Source organism: Amblyomma mixtum, chromosome 1 (genome assembly GCF_055824585.1).
Source record: "Amblyomma mixtum isolate Tamu chromosome 1, ASM5582458v1, whole genome shotgun sequence".
Classification (NCBI taxonomy): Eukaryota; Metazoa; Arthropoda; class Arachnida; order Ixodida; family Ixodidae; genus Amblyomma; species Amblyomma mixtum.
Window position 1 is genome coordinate 57218835 of NC_143012.1, and position 16702 is coordinate 57235536.

General features: G+C 46.0%; 1 pseudogene; it reads right to left on the minus strand.

Moving 5' to 3' along the window:
• Nucleotides 1-12975: 12975 nt before the first annotated feature.
• On the minus strand, nucleotides 12976-13521 carry LOC149366366 (programmed cell death protein 6 pseudogene; annotated as a pseudogene).
• Nucleotides 13522-16702: the final 3181 nt, after the last annotated feature.

Sequence of the window (16702 nt, forward strand, 5' to 3'; positions counted from 1 at the left end):
ATTGATTGCCCTCGTCGCGTCAGCTCGCTGCGGGCTTCACGTAATGTGTTGATCGCGACGAGTTTACCCAGAAAAGAGGTTGGTGACGTTCATCTCATTGAATGGCTGCTGGGAAATTTCAAACACACAACCACAGATTCGACAAAACCGCCATTGCTAGAAGTCTTGAAATTGTGGCTGCTTCAAATAAGACGGGAAGTCGAAGGTCGGCCTACAAAGAGCAAATAAAGCACGGAGAGATTCTAAATTAGGCTCCATGTCGGAGTATATTTTATCGCTCACATGCACATTATGGATGAATAAGAGGGAGCAATGCAATAAATGAAGAGTATTTGACTGTGTAAATTGGTGCTACCGCCGACGTTCGAGCGTTACGTTCATGTGTGCTGCATGTTTTCATCTAAATGACATTATTGTGCATTTTTCTCACTCATAAAAACTGAAAGTGGATCAGAGCTACAGATAACGTGTATCTTTCATCCGGGAACATCGCTGGGAACATCGAAAGATTCTTCTGCATTCAAGAGAGGATGACCGCTTTCGTAATTATGCAAATTAAGAGGTTTAAACTGAATTTTGCACAAGATCGTGCACCTAGGACTAATCCTGATGGCGTTACGGCTAAAAGGTTTGTGAAGAGCTGCGAATCGAAACGAATAAGTGAAGTCACAGTGCAATAGGCTATGGCGTACTTCAGTGCGAAGATGGGCAAAAAGCATTAACTTCGCTAGACTGTGCAGGATACGCTACTGGTTCTAAGACTAGCAGAGGTTAACTGGGATAATTTATAAATATTTTACTCTAAAGAAAACGGTAAATGCGTTTAAAAAGGGCCCAACAGCGAGCCGAAAAAGGAACGATCGCGTGCTGCTACTGGTTTAATGAAGAATGTAGAAATTCCGGTCAATGGGAATCAATGAATAGAAAATTTTTTTCAAGAAGCCTTCTTCGGGGATTGCGTGAAGCCTCTTGTCCAGTTCCTTAGTGCCTTTGCGGGGACTGCAGCAGCTCTCGTGCGGCCTACCGAGCGTCGCTGGTCCTGAAGGTTTAAGCTGGACAAAGTCTCAGCCCACTGCTACTTTGCTGAGTTGTGCATTGAGGAGTGCCATATTATGTTGGTGGCCCCACGCGGTGGGGTATAGCGTGGCGAACTCCCCGCTGAATGGACAGGTGGCCAGGGACAGGGTTGGGCGGTATTTGTGTACGACGTTTAGATTGTTTTTGTAGGGTTTACCGTACCAAAGCGGCTGAAGCTATGAGGAACGCCGTAGTGAAGGGTTCCGGATAATTTCGGCCACTTGGGGTTCTTTGTTCTTTGAGGGGGGTGTAAGCCATTCAACCAGCCTCGATGTTGTTCCAAGATACTACTGTTATGTACAGGGACCATTAAAAGGTGAGATCTCGAATCAACCTAGACTTGAATAGCGGCCAGAAAGAACAAGTACGAAAGAATCGTCTAAAAATATCTAGTGTTTAGAGGTAGTGTGAATGTTTTCAGTATCTGGCTGAAGAGCTGATACTCGGCTTGAAATAGGACGAGGACCGTTGTGTTCAGAAATAGAGTGATTATCTTACAAATATGAAACAGAGCATGCAATAGAAGCAGCTGTGGGGCTAGCCAGATAGGATACTGACAAGCTGTCTCCGGACAAGAAAGACCAGATAGAGATACGTCCAATATAATAAGCTCGAAACTATAGATAGAGTAGAATAGACGGAACTGCCAAAGCTGACGCATAACCGTGAGGTGGACGACTTAAAGATATATATTGTGGAGAAGATTGAGCAGGTTCCTAGACGGGAGAAAAGCTTGTAAACTGCGAAGAGGTTATAGGCGTCAGCAAACCTATCAACTTCAAATCATCTGATAAGTTTCTAAAAGATATGAACTCGTGTAGCGGTTCGAATACCCAGCGGCTGCATGTCTCTCATGCAGTTCTATTGAAGAGCCATCTCATGTCGTCAAAGCTGGAGACAACAACATATAGAACGATATACAACATAAAATTAAATATGCTGGCGCTGCAGTCAAATAAATTTCTCCAAAACCGTTATACAATTCAAATTCTTACTACGCACTCGTCAATTCGCTATGTATGCGCTCAGTCAGCACGTTGTAGTGGAAGTGTTCAGGAAGAGCGTAAATGTGTTACCACCCCTACCTACTGACCTGCACGTTTTAAAAGCACTGTGTATTATCAGCGAGCCCTTCATCAACAATGCTCTGACCACGTTTTGAGGCGGCTCTTGGCACTCATTGCCTGTTTGAGAACGAAAAACAAATCAAAAGACCAGCACCACATGAAAGCAAGACCGCACAGCCAAAGTCGGAAGTCCAGGAGTAGATTAAGCTTCACCCAGTTACAGTGCATTATTTTCAACAGAGGACAATCGTATCAGCACATCAAGAACAACAGGTGAACAGCGATGGTATTTTTGCATCCATTAACGTTAAACAAAGGCCGAGTAAGATGCCGCTTGATTCATATCCCAAACGTTGGCCCAAGTAGGGCAGAAGTTGTGCACGCTCGATCGACTCTTTAACCTTAGCGTCCAAAGCCTGTTTCTTCCTTAGCCGTCATGGGCGTGCAACAGTAACCTTTTATTCTTGAGAACAAGCTTCGAGAGAGATCATGTGCTATAGGCTAGAGATCCGCAAACGTCGTCGCATGTTCACGTGCAAGAGAACACCAAAAAAACCTAGAGCGTGTCCAAGACGCCTGTTTCATAATAGATAAGAAGCAACACCCTTGACTATGAGGTAGCATAGTGATCGCAGAGAAAAAGCAGTGAACCTCACCTGTGATCATCTGGACCACAGATTCAACGGTATTGTGGCAGCGGTGAGATGCGTGTTCGGCGAAGCAAAAAACACAGTAAATTTTACGCCTTAAAGAATTAATTTAAGAATGGCGTGTGCGCCCCCACCCACTTGGGGTGATGCGCGCTGCAATGCCAATGCCACTTGTCCACTGAGCTGTAGCAGCCGCTTGTAATATCTTCACGAAACAGAGAGTATGAGCGCAAATATAAACTAAACGAGGAAACAACTACTGAAATTGCAAGATTTATTATTGCAAAAAATGAATTACTCAATTCTGTGTCCCTCAGAGCCTGAGTCGTTTTAGACGTTAAACCCCATAAGCCATAACCAATTCCTCAAATCTAGTCTGAGGCGAAAAAGAAGAAATCTTGATCTGAGAAAATGTTTGATAACTATTTATGGCTAACAATCTGTGCACTAGCTCACTTTTTAATCAATATACAAAGATTGAGAAATCAAGGCTTTCTTTTACGGAACTGTGTTGTTAGCTTATTTTTTCGCAGTCTCACTAGCAAGAATGCAACAATGAAAACGCATTCGTGCTTTGACGTTAATGAAAAGAAAAGAAGTTTGCTGGGGACAGGAAGACGAAATATTTCTGAATTGTTCAACCTCATTCTCCTCATTGCTGTCATCAACCTGATTGCGCCCGCTGAAGAGCAAACACTTCTCTTATACTTTACCAGTCAACACTGACCTGAGCCATCCGCGGCTAGCTAGCTTTCGGCGACCCCTTGCTGTGCTTGCCTTTATTTTAGAATCCAGTTCGGAACCCTTAGGGAGCGTCGGCTACCCTGCCTTCGCATTACGATGGCTGCCCAGCCCCTTTTTTTCTTCCTGATCTCGACTAGGATGCTAATAAGCCCATAGAACGTCATAGCGGGGAATCTAACGGCAGTGCCACGTCCAGACTGGCCCTTCCTGCGATTGGCCGTGCGCTTCTCCGCATCCTGTTTGTTCCATCAGGACCAAGTGAAAAGAAACCTAAACCAAACATTACAAAAATAGCAGTTTTCTTTTTTTTTTGCAAGCCATGTCTCTATACTCAAAACTAATTTTCGGCGTAGGGTCCCGGTAGATCATCAAAAAACACACCTCCCTTTTTAGTTTATTTCTCGCTCTGATTCAATGTTCTCCATAAGTTGCAACTATTGAAGTCACGGCACATCTGTGCATTGTCGCCAATAAAAAAGGCGAAACAGGTAACGCTTGCTAAAAATGACAGGTTATCTGCCAAAAAAAAAGAGAAAAAATATGAGGGCCCGAACGTTGCGTCAAAAAATGGGAGCCCTCGGTAAGCTCTGATAGCGGTCCTTTCAAATTGGCATAAGCACCTACAATATTCGTAAAAGCAAGGTTTATGTAAGGCAAGTGATGCATGCCCTACAGCGCATCCTTTTAGCCCTGAAGTACTTCCAAACTCCTTGTTGTGCATTACGCCGGGAGATGACTAAGAACAGATGACTGCGACAGCAGCTGTAAATATGCCAGAACGCTCGTCATGCCCTGATACCACTTGCTACGGCTCAGCCTTTGCTAGAAAATGTGAGAGTTTTTATTATTCTGATCGGCACAGACTGTCGCGCCACGCCTTTTCGCTGCTCTAACTCTAAAAATGACCTTTAGGACTCCGGTCGTCAGCAAACACACATCCGCCAACGATAAGCGCAGTTTTGTTAGCCCTGGAGTAGTAATAATTTTCATGGCCATTGCAGCGTTGTTATCCGCAAGAGTTACCAATACAGCGTGGTGCATTCGTCTTCGCGTAGTTCTAAATAACTAGACATTAGTAATGACAGAAGCCAACAGCCACAGAAACCAAGGGGCACAGGGGATTTTTTTTAAGTTATTTATTTTGTGGTGTTGATCAATTTAGAATATTACTGTATATGTTATCGTTTAAAGATAACTGATTAGAAAAGCAGAAGAAATAACAACCACCTGCCGCCGGTGGGATCCGAACCCACGACCTCCGAATTACGCGTCCGGTGCTCTACCTCTGAGCTACGGCGACGGCTGTCAATTCTTCTGCTTTCGGGGGTAATTATGTTTACAAGTAACCTAACCATGAGAGTGTTCATCAGCGCCACCCACGTTCATAAGCGGCGGACGTAGAACGTCCTGAGTTACCGCAGGTGTGACGTAGAACGTCATCGAACGGAGAGGGTGGAAGCTGCGTGAGAACCCTCTTATGCTTCCTAAGGCGTCAAGGCTGCCAGAATCGAGGCCCTCGCTAAGCAATTAAGCAAACAAGGGAAGGGGATGAGGGGCTCGTTACAAATATGACAGAAGCCAACAGCCACAGAAACCAAGGGGCACAGGGGGACGAATCCCTGCTAAAAAAAACAATAAAATAAAAAATCCCCTGTGCCCCTTGGTTTCTGTGGCTGTTGGCTTCTGTCATATTTGTAACGAGCCCCTCATCTCCTTCCCTTGTTTGCTTAATAGACATTAGTAATGTTCATTTTCGCTGGTTCCACCTTCTATGCACAGCTATTCGCGCTCTTGCGGAAGAGGACACCGATGGTTTTTGTTGTTGTTGTTGTTTTTGGTACTCGTACTATCATCTATAGCCATAAAATCTAGACTTTAGACCTCGAGTGTAACTGTTGCGCTGAGTTTAGTTAGCCCCGTCGGGTACCAGCAAGGCTACTCCATTTCGCCCTGCTCCCCGCAGGGAGGCGTCTGCAGCATGCAGACGTTGGTGAGTGGCGACACCACGGGGTTAACCCGAGCATCCGCAGGGACATCCCCGCAGGGGGATGATGGTGAACAATGCGTCACCACGGACCCGAGCATCCGCGCTTAGCCGTGCGTGGCATCGCCGTGTCCGGGGAAAGGGAATCCTGGTGGTTGAGCCGATGCCGAGCGTTTGGACCCTTAAGGCCCCTCGGCGGAGGCAACACACCACTTTGGCCCCAGCTTCCTGTAGACGGCACCTCCGGCCTGACCCGACCGGGGGAAATCGGCAGTCGCCTTTTCCTGTCCTCCCCTCTATCTTTCACTTTCCTATTTCCTTTCTTACAACTTTCCTGTATCCTCCTCTCTTCTTTGTTTTTTCCTTCTTTCTTGGCGGCGAGGGTTAACCGTGTGTGACCAACTACCCTGCGTTGAGTCATATTAGGTTATAGTTAAGGTGTACAGCTGGCGTGGGCAGGACTTGCTTTCAAGTTCCTGTCGCGTCCCCCTGTTGGGCTCCATGGTGGGTGGCTGGCACCATGACCGAAAAACCTCAATTTTTTATGGCTCCCCCCCTTTCAAAACTTGATCGCTCTCTCAAGAGAGGGCGGACCGAAGCAGACGACTTTTTTTCAAAAAAGAAAAGTATCAGTTCCAAAATTTCACGTCATCCATAGCAAAACAGAAGAAACGCAAGCAAGGATAATATCCCCATTCCAAGTCTCAAAACGCTTGATGGATGCCTTAGGCCTTGGCTACAAGGTGTCAAAAATGGCCAGTGGCGACTTACTTCTTGAACTGCGCGACAGCATACAACACTCAAAAGTTGCAACAATTGTATCCATTGGGGACATCCCTGTCTCTGTGACCCCACATCGGTCTCTGAATACTGTACGAGGCGTCATCTCTGAAATAGATTTTGTCCACCTTTCTGAAGTTATAGATGTCCACCGGATCAAGATCCGGAAGGATGGCAAAGAAGTGGACACCAAACACCTGATCTTGACATTCAACATGAGCACATTGCCCGAATCCATTGAAGTAGGCTACCTGAAAATAAATGTAAGACCGTATATTCCCAACCCACGCAGATGTTTTAACTGCCAGAGATTTGGCCACGGCTCACAGAGTTGTCGCGGCCGCAAAACTTGCGCAAAATGCTCTTCGAAGGACCACCAATCCGAAGAATGTGTTGCTAACCCACGGTGTGCAAACTGTGAAGGAGACCGTGCTGCCTACTCCAGAGCTTGTCCTTCATGGAAAAAAGAAAAAGAAATTATTACTCTCAAGACTACTCAAAACATTTCTTTCAAAGAAGCACGAAGGCAATACGCTCAGACAAACAAATTCTCCTTCACTGCAAAAACAAACTTCGCCGATGTGGTGCGTGGGCGCGGCGCACCACACCAGGCTTCGGCACCTGTCCAGGTCACACGTAGTGAGCCTGGGGCGGGGCCATCCGCGCCGTCTGGTGGAGTAGCTCACGCTACTCCGCCTACCCCAAAGGAGGGGACGCAGACCCCCGGGTCGGCGGGCCCAAAGACCTCTTCCCACAGGTCGAGGTCTAACTCAAAAATCAATGTGCCTCCTGCACGGTCGTCCAGTGCCTCTGCAGAGGCGATGGACACGACCCCGGGCAGCCCCTCACCGTCCACGTCGGATGGTCGGCGGAGCTCCCTAGATCGGTCAAAAAAAGACAGGCCCCGAGTCACGGGGCCATAAACAACTTGATCTAGCTTTTCAATCAGTACAAACATAAAACTAAGATGGCTTTCATAATACAATGGAACTGTAGAGGAATGTTGAGGAACTACAGTGATATAACTCATATTCTAGGGTCAGTGATGCCTCTAGCCCTATGTCTCCAGGAGACCAATCTTGGTCCACAACATTCAAATATCTTAAAACATTATACAACTTTTAGGCGTGATCGCGAACATGCAAATAGACTCTCGGGAGGCGTCGCAATCATCATCCAAAGCGGCGTCCCGGCTCAAGAAATCAAACTGAAAACAAAACTTGAGGCGGTTGCGGTTAGCGTCATCAGCTACAAAACCATAACAATATGTTCTGTATATCTTCCCCCACACATCACATTAACATGCCAAGATCTAGAAGGCCTGATCGATGAACTGCCGGGGCCATTCCTGGTAGTTGGCGATTTTACGCTCACTCTCCGTTTTGGGGAAGCGAACGCTGTGACTCTAGAGGCCAAACAATCGAAGATTTTATACTTTCGAATAATGTCTGTCTTTTAAATACGGGAAAAGCCACATATTGCTGTCCAAGCTCAGCAAAAATGAGCTCTCTCGATTTAGCTTTCGCGTCACCATTACTTTTTAACGATTTTAAATGGGATGTTTTAAATGACCCCATGGGCAGCGATCACTTACCTACCGTCATCAGGCTCTCATCGTCCACTCCAATCATCCCCACAAGGCCACGGCGCTGGAAAATTCAGCTCGCCGACTGGTCACTTTTTACAAAAAGTGCCACTCTGGAAAAGGAATTTTGTGATGACCTTAGCACAGATGAAATTAATGAGAAGTTTACTGAATGCATAATATCGGCCGCAACACTCGCTATACCACAAACTACAGGACTTGCACAAAAGAAACACAAAATGTGGTGGACAAAAGAATGCACATTAGCAAAAAAACAACAAAACAAAGCCTGGAGCGCTCTGCGTCGATACCCCACTGCAGAGAACCTACTCACCTTTAAGAAGGCAAAAGCCAGAGCGCGGTATGTGCGAAGAAATGCAGAGAAAACCTCTTGGAAGAAATATGTCTCCTCAATAAATAGTTCAATAACATCAAAGAAAATGTGGGAAAAAGTTCGTAAATTTACTGGTGACCACACCCCTTTCACACTTCCTCTCTTGACAGCACCCGGGACACAAACATCTTTAGAAGAACAGGCCAACATACTGGGCGAGCATTTTGCTGAGATCTCAAGCTCATCCAACAACACAAACACATTTCAGAAACACAAAGCAATAGCTGAAAAACAAAAATTTCCATCTGGAGCAGGTGTTCATGAGGATTATAACCAGCCTCTCACACTACAAGAATTAAATAAGGTACTATCTTCTGGCAAAAAGACAGCACCGGGACCAGACAACGTGCATTACGCTATGCTTGCACATCTCTCCAAGGCTGCTGTAGAGGCACTGTTAAAATTCTTTAATAAAATCTGGATAACTGGAAATATACCTGACGAGTGGAAAAAAGCAGTCATAATACCTTTTCTCAAACCCGGAAAACCACCAACAAGTCCTAGCAGTTACAGACCAATAGCCCTCACCAGCTGCATTGCTAAATCTTTCGAAAGTGTAATAAACATTAGATTGACCTTCATACTTGAATCTCGGCAACTATTAGATACACACCAATGTGGGTTCAAAAAAGCATGCTCGACCACAGATCACCTTGTCCGTCTAGAAAACACCATCCGGGAGGCGTTCATCCAGAAGCAGCACTGTATTGGGGTCTTCTTCGACTTGGAGAAGGCCTACGATACTACGTGGCAGTTCGGCATCCTCCGTGACCTAGCAGAGCTAGGTATCCGCGGCAGGATGTTGAACTGCTTGAACGACTTCCTGGCTAACCGCACATTCCGAGTCCGCCTAGGAGGAACTCTCTCCATGACTTTCACCCAAGAGAACGGCGTACCCCAGGGGTGCATTCTAAGCACGACACTCTTCATAGTAAAAATGAATTCTTTAGCTAAAGTAATACCCAAGTCCATAATGTATTCAGTTTATGTAGATGACCTACAAATAGCATGCACGTCCTCTAGCATATCAACCTGTGAGAGACAAATACAAATCACACTAAATAAACTAGGTGCTTGGGCAGACAGAAATGGGTTTAAATTTTCTCCTCAAAAAACAGTAGCTGTTCTTTTTTCATTGCGACGAGGCCTACAGGTCGATCCCAATCTATACTTGAATCACACTGCGCTACCAATTAAACAAGAACACAAATTTTTAGGCGTAACTTTCGACAAGAAACTCACATTTCTACCACACATTAACAACCTTAAAAAGAAAGCTTCTCAAGCCCTTAATATCTTAAAAGTGCTCTCACGGAAGCGGTGGGGGTCCGATAGAGCAAGCCTTTTACAAATATATCGCTCTCTGGTGCGCTCCAAGCTGGACTACGGGTGCATAATATATGGTTCGGCAAGAGCATCCTACTTAAAAAGATTAGACCCCATTCATAATCTTGGTCTGCGCCTATCATCTGGAGCATACAGAACATCACCAGTAGCCAGCCTTTACGTCGAAACTAATGAAGCCGCTCTTGAGGATCGAAGAATTGCCCTTACATGCTCATATGTCTTAAAAATCCGTTCTCTTCCGAAACATCTCTGCCATCCAGTTGTCACCAAGTGCCCATCTAAAAGATTATTCATCAACAAACCACATTCTATCAGACCATTACTGCTGCGCTTTGAAGATAAATGTGAAGAGCTAACAGTACTAGATGCCCTACCGAATATTGCACAAAGGAATGAATATTTACCACCATGGTACAGCCTGCCTTCAGTATGTGACCTCACAATGACACATTTAGATAAAAAGCAAACGCCAAATGAGTACATATTACAGGAATTCTTTGCACTACAAGAAAAGTATGACACTTACATTGAATTTTATACCGATGGCTCAAAAACAGAAAGTCACGTTGGAAGTGCAGTAATCCAAGGAAAAAACAAACAGATAATGCGACTACCAGAATGCGCATCGGTTTTTACTGCTGAGTGTTATGCGATCTTTGTAGCTGTGGAAAAAATAGTAAGAGAGAATATCAAAAATAGCATCATTTACACCGATTCCCTGAGTATGCTCAAAGCACTGCACTCCAGAAATGCTGCTGAACCCATAATAGGTAACATCATACATAACATTGTTAAAATCACAAAACAAAAACATAACATTAAATTCTGCTGGGTTCCTAGCCATGTTGGAATCGTAGGTAATGAGAAAGCAGATGTATGCGCTGCACAAGCCCGGAATGGCCAAATAAAGCAAGTGAACATACCGCACAGGGATTGCTTAAAGTTTATCAGCAGTAAACTCAGAAATAAGTGGCAGGCCGCATGGCAAGATCACGTAAACAACAAATTACATTCTGTGAAGCCAATTTTAGGGGAATGGCAATCATGTAGGCATCAAGAACGTTTTACCGAAGTTATTTTATGTCGGCTCCGCATTGGACACACCCACCTCACGCACAACTTTCTGCTAGCCAAACAAAACAAACCTCTCTGTGAAATGTGTGGTGCTGAACTCACAGTGAACCACATTTTAATTTCATGCATAAAACTAGAAGAACTAAGAAAGAAATATTTCACAACATTTTACAGGGAAAGCATCCCATTACACCCCATGCTACTCTTAGGTGATCAAGCACTGGTTGACATTTCATGTATTTTTAGGTTTCTCAAGGAAGCCAACGTTTTAAACAAACTCTAAGTATTTTTAAAAAAGCTTCACCATTAACAAAAACTCTAACCTTGTGTTTGGCGCATCATAGCCTCAGTTGCTTTTGCGCCATAAAAATCAATATAACTAACTAAATTACCATTTCGCCCTGCTTCATCCTTTCTTTCAACATGGACATGAGATACCTCTCTTAACCCTACCCTTCGGCAGTCTGTAAAATTGGCAGAGTGGACTAAAAGGAGTTGAAAAGCGCTCATTTGTGAAAACATCAAGGAGATGATTGCGGTAGTGGTACGAGTCACCCTTATATGAGAAGAGAGCGGGAGTTATGGAAAGAAAGTAAAGGGCTACAGGCCATTTTCAGCGCTTGGGTGCTTGGTGGCATATGCGAGAGACGTGTCGGTAAATGAAAAACATGAAGGACTGGTTTTTCAAGGTCGCGTCTCTCTACCTTGCCACCTTTACGTACAAAAGCTGACGCACGCTTGAAAGAACGTGTTGCATCTGATGCCGCCCGTAATTTGAAGCTGAAGGCAATCCTTTGACAGAGCACTAGTAAGAACACCTCCGTGGGAATGATTTCCAGAACTGCGAAGCTGCCGACAGTGTTGCTAGCGGAAAAAATTATTTCTTAATATCGTGTTCTACCTTATCTAAGTGTGGAACATAAATAGAGGGCCGGATGCTTTAATAGAGTGCCGCCTACACGAATCCCTGCTAAAGGCCCCTTAGCCAGTTATCGAGAAGAGAACTTACCTTACTGAAAACGTTCCGGAACTTCTTTCTTATGATCTTGTTGTCACTTTAATCACTTACAATAAGCGCGAGAGCAGAAGATTTGCACCAATGGTTTGCAGACTGTTTCGTGCGAAATGGCAATGAAGTCTCCCTAACCACCCTTGGGGCTGCCACCATCTTCGCTTCGACCCCTTAACCAAAAATGACGCCCGCAGGGCGCTGTTAAGACGCTACGTTGCCAGTTGTCGCTGTTTATGCATAGCCTACAATTGGAGCATTACCCGCTGCCTCTGCTTTGTGGAGGCGAGGGTGCTTTAGGGCATCAGCGTCCTCTTCAGAGGGAGCACAGTTGACGTCACGCTATGGTGGTTGCCTTGTGGATTCTGTCTGATCACCGCTGAGCCCACTCCGAACTCTAAACGCGGACCATGCATCAGTCTTGTTTTCGAGACACGCCTTGACAACGGTGTTGTCTAATACAGCAATGACTTTACCTATCTGAAAGTGCTTGCTTTAAACACTGGTGAACTCTCACAGATTTTTGCTACTCACACAGCAAGAGTGAAGGCATGGTGAATTTTTTGTTTGCTTGATGCAATACTTAGGTCGGCGAAGTGGAAGCCACGTGTTTGCTGATTAGCGCGATATTCAGAAATGGTTTTAAACAAAGCGCATCTTAATGTCAAACACTCACTGAAAAGCACGGACACGCTCATTTAACCCGGTACAGTTGCCAAATGCAAAACCGTAAACTAACGACTTGAACGGCATCAGAATGTCTAAGTGCACAGTCACAAATTCACATCACCTACGGGACGACACACAAACGGAATGGCATAAAACGAGCGGACATATCCTGCGTAATGGAAAGAGAAAGTGCTTAGCGAGTTCGTTTGAACAAGTATGACAAAGCTAGATTTAATAAGCTTAAATTTCTTTCGCCCGCTAGGCCCAACTGATGCAGTTAAATAAACCTACTGGTCTCAGTCACCTTGGACACCAAGTTAGTGGCAATGCAGTACCTCATGGTCTTAGGCGAGGTGCAGCCTAACGACTGAGCCATAACCACACACGTACTATCAACAGTGCCATGGAAGCCTGCGAGCGCGGTGGGAGAAACTGAGAGGCAGGTTTTCTAATTGACAAATTCCGGGGACATATGTTGAATTTAAATTGCAGAATTCGGTCTGTTTTCCAAGTAGTCAACTAAGGCTATGTAGGAACAGTAAGTGTGGGCCTTAAAAACGCAGGTTACATTGCGCTGTCCTAAAACAGAAATCTCTCATGGGATGACGCTTAGTGCAAGCTTCAGGAAATCCTCGTAGCTGATATTGATCCAACCGTCCCGGTCAGTGTCGTAACTCTGGAAGGCGTTCGACAAGGTTTGCAGCGACACACAGCAGAGGATGTAGTCGTCAAAGTTGATGGACCCCTTCCTGTCCTTGTCGTACTTTGCGAACATGGTGCTGAGAGTCTGCTCACTGAGACGATATCCAAAGCTGTTCAAGGAGTCCCGAAGTTCGTTCCTATCTATGAAACCCGAGCGGTCTTTGTCAAAATCTTGGAAGCAGCGCAGCCAGTCGTTAATGTAGTTCCAGAGAGACACGAAATCGTCAAAGCCGATAGTGCCGGTACGACTGCGGTCGAAGATGTTCATCATCATACGCACAGTCTCTGGATTAAACGGCTTCCAGGTTCCGTTGGACAACGCACTCTGCAGTTCCGTCGCGTCTATCCTACCGCTTCGGTCTTTGTCAACCTTTGCGAAGATTCGCTGCAGGTAGTTGATGTCCGCTCGCGGCGGTTGAGGTCGGGCCGCGCTGTACATGGCGAAGAATCTTGGTTGATGCTCGCCTGCGACGAATCTTGCTCCGTTGTCCCACTCTTCCGTGGCTCAAAGACGGGCTAAGAGACCGCAGTGTGGGTGAACGGAGCTGGAGCGTTGCCGCATGGCGGCTAGGTACGGAGCACACAGAACAGAATGCCCCCAGGCAGTAGAATGGCGCCTAATACAGTGGTGTTTGTAAAAAGAAGAGGTTTCGGGGACTCTGTGCAAATTTTTTCGCCTCGCCCTTAGATCCTCTTTGTGTAGCTTTGCTCTCCGAGATCTTCATATTTTTTTATTGCTTAATCAATAATTTGAGAAGTTAAACCTCTTTGTGTTTTTTTTTTGCAGTAATGGACTCTTGAGAACGTAGTGGTGGAAGAAAATGAAAAACAAACGAAGACGGTCCTCTGCGCCTATTCAAAGGCAACCACAACATCCTCTTTCATAGGTGGGAATTTATTGTTTACTATAAGATGGCCTCAGTTAGCACCGAGCAGCATATTTTTGGCATTATTATATTTAGTGGGATATCTAAAGGAGAGAATTTTGTCCTGCAGGGGGCGTAGTTAGCCTGATGAAGATGATGTTGACATCGGCGGTCTAATCTTGGCGAGCCCTTCCATTTCGTATGGGCTTTTTTTTAGAAGAAAATAGAGTAGTTTTCGGCAGAGACGAAGGCTTTGCATTCGAGCTAATGTGGTTGCTTAAATAGACACTGCGCGAAACTCCATACACTTATTGTTCTCAGGAAAAAAATGATTGTCTGGTTCTTTCTGTGTACATTGACGTTCGCCCGGCAGCAAAAACCCATTTATAGAAAGAAATTGGACTTGAAGATCTTCTCACCAGTATATTCAAACCTATGACGTCCTTAGAGAAAAGAACGAATGGCCAACATTTTGTAGTCGATGCCTGTGTAGCACAACCTCCAGGATACGCTGTTGAATGGAACTGACGCACGCAGTTTACTTGTGAAACCGACCACTCAGTGCGACACCTGTACTTTGTGCATTTCTTTTATGCGAAGCATATTACAATAGGTAACCCAAGTCCTTCGTGACGGTTGCACGCCGTGCACACCACGTGACACAAGGACGTCACGACAGATGAGAGACGGGGCTCCAACTCCTCGTGCCGTCGCTGCGGTTGCACGCCGTGCAGACCACGTGGTATGGTAACGTCACACCACGTGACACAATGACGTCAGGACAGATGAGAGACGGGGCTCCAACTTGTGCCGTCGCTGCGGTTGCACGCCGCGCAGACCACGTGGTATGGTGACGCCACACCACGTGACACAATGACGTCACGACAGATGACAGACGGGGCTCCAACTTGTGCCGTCGCTGCGGTTGCACGCCGTGTGAATCACGTGGTATGGTGACGTCACACTCTCGCGCATTTCGAACGCGCGTTCACACTCGGTGTAGGTGAAACGCTCGCTCTACTGGGCAGGCGGACGCGGCTTCCGTGGCAACCCAGGCGCTCACCCAACGCGCGTCTAGGGGTTAGTCGGCGTTCCGCTGTAGCCATACCGTTGTCTTCCCCCACGACGAAGGCTTCTAGTGGTTGTATTAAAATGACCAAGTATTCAACCAAGGAAAGCCATGTATTACCAAGCCTAGCCATCAACATGCTTCGCATCTGACTACGCTTAACCTTAGCTAAGCCTCAGCCATTTTTTTCTAACTTATGAAAGCTTCGTTTTCGGCGACAGTTGGGTATTTGTGATTAGAATGTGGTACGGCATTGACAGAGGAGAGCTTCTATTTGTCCACATTGCCCCTTTAACTATCGGCTTCTTTGCACCCACTCTTGTCGAGCTAAGCAGAGCTTTCCGATATTACCAGTTGCGCAAATTCCCATGGGTCCACGTATCCAAAAACTCTTGTGTGAGGTCGCCAAAATATGGATTTCTGGAATGCCGCGCCGCACGCCATCAATGACGTAGATTGTGTGCAAATTATAAACTTCTAGATTGTTGATAAGCACACAGTCACCTGGCAAGAAAGTCAGTAAAACACATGCATTAACAAAAGTACATAGATATAAGAGTCCACATAATAAAACTAAACGGTAAATGAAGGCGAAAAAATCAATTTTAAGGATACAATTGCGACACATTGCAACAGCTTTTATTGGCTTCTTGCAGACGTCGCTGCCATCCTTCTGCACTACGAAAGTGGCTACTGGCACGAGTAACATTCTTAAAGTTCGGTTCAGAAAGCTGGTGAGAACTAAAAGCTCTGAAGCCGAATATTTTTTAGTGTATACATCAATTAGGAACTGGCTAATGAATTGCCATTGCGTAGACAGCCGAAAGCGTCATTCCGTCACGTCCAGTAGCAACTGGGCATGGTGCAGTGGGCTGTACGCATTCAAATGTAAACACCATTGGTGCATATCTTCTGGGCTTGGAGAAGTCAGGAACAGGCGAAAACAACAATAAGCGAGATCCTAAAAAAGAAGTGTCGCAACGTTTCTAGTTCAGTAAGTTCCGCTCTCCATAACTGGCTGGGCCTCAGGCGTAAGCAGCTGTTTGCGTCTCCTGCTGCCCATCCGGCAAGTCTGTCGGGTGCGCCAGCAAGCATCTAAGTGCTGAAAATGGCTTATAAGCCAATTATTTCATTTACAGAACCGCAGCTCTCTCTTTATATAAAGGCGACTTATTCGTTGACCTCGCATACCTCCAGATAATTTGGGAAATGAACACTCCTTTTTTTCATGCGCTCTCCCAAGTGTACACAAAGACAGCCGAAGGGCAGGATTAAGGCAGGTGTTGACGCCTATGTTGAAGAAAAGGATGAAGCAGGGGCGACGTGGCGTGACCTTGCTGACGCCCGGCGCGGCTCATAAACTAAGTGCAATCTTTGACTGAAGATTTGCAACTGTGATTTTATAGCAATAGCTGTTAGTACGAATACTCCCCGAAAAAATTGGCAGTGGCTTAGCTCGGCTATGCCAGGATGCACGTGGCGAAAGCATGCGACAAAGCTGGCGAAGTGAGCGGAGGCGAGCGCAACGACGAGGCAAGCGGTGTGACGTCATACCAAGCGGCGGAGGCGGGTCCGCGGCGAGGTGCGCGGTGTGACGTCTTGCCAGATGGCGCGGCGAGCGCGCGGCGTCCGCCAGCTGCGGCGGTTGCTAGGCAACGGCTCAAGGTAGGTCTCTGTACCTCCTC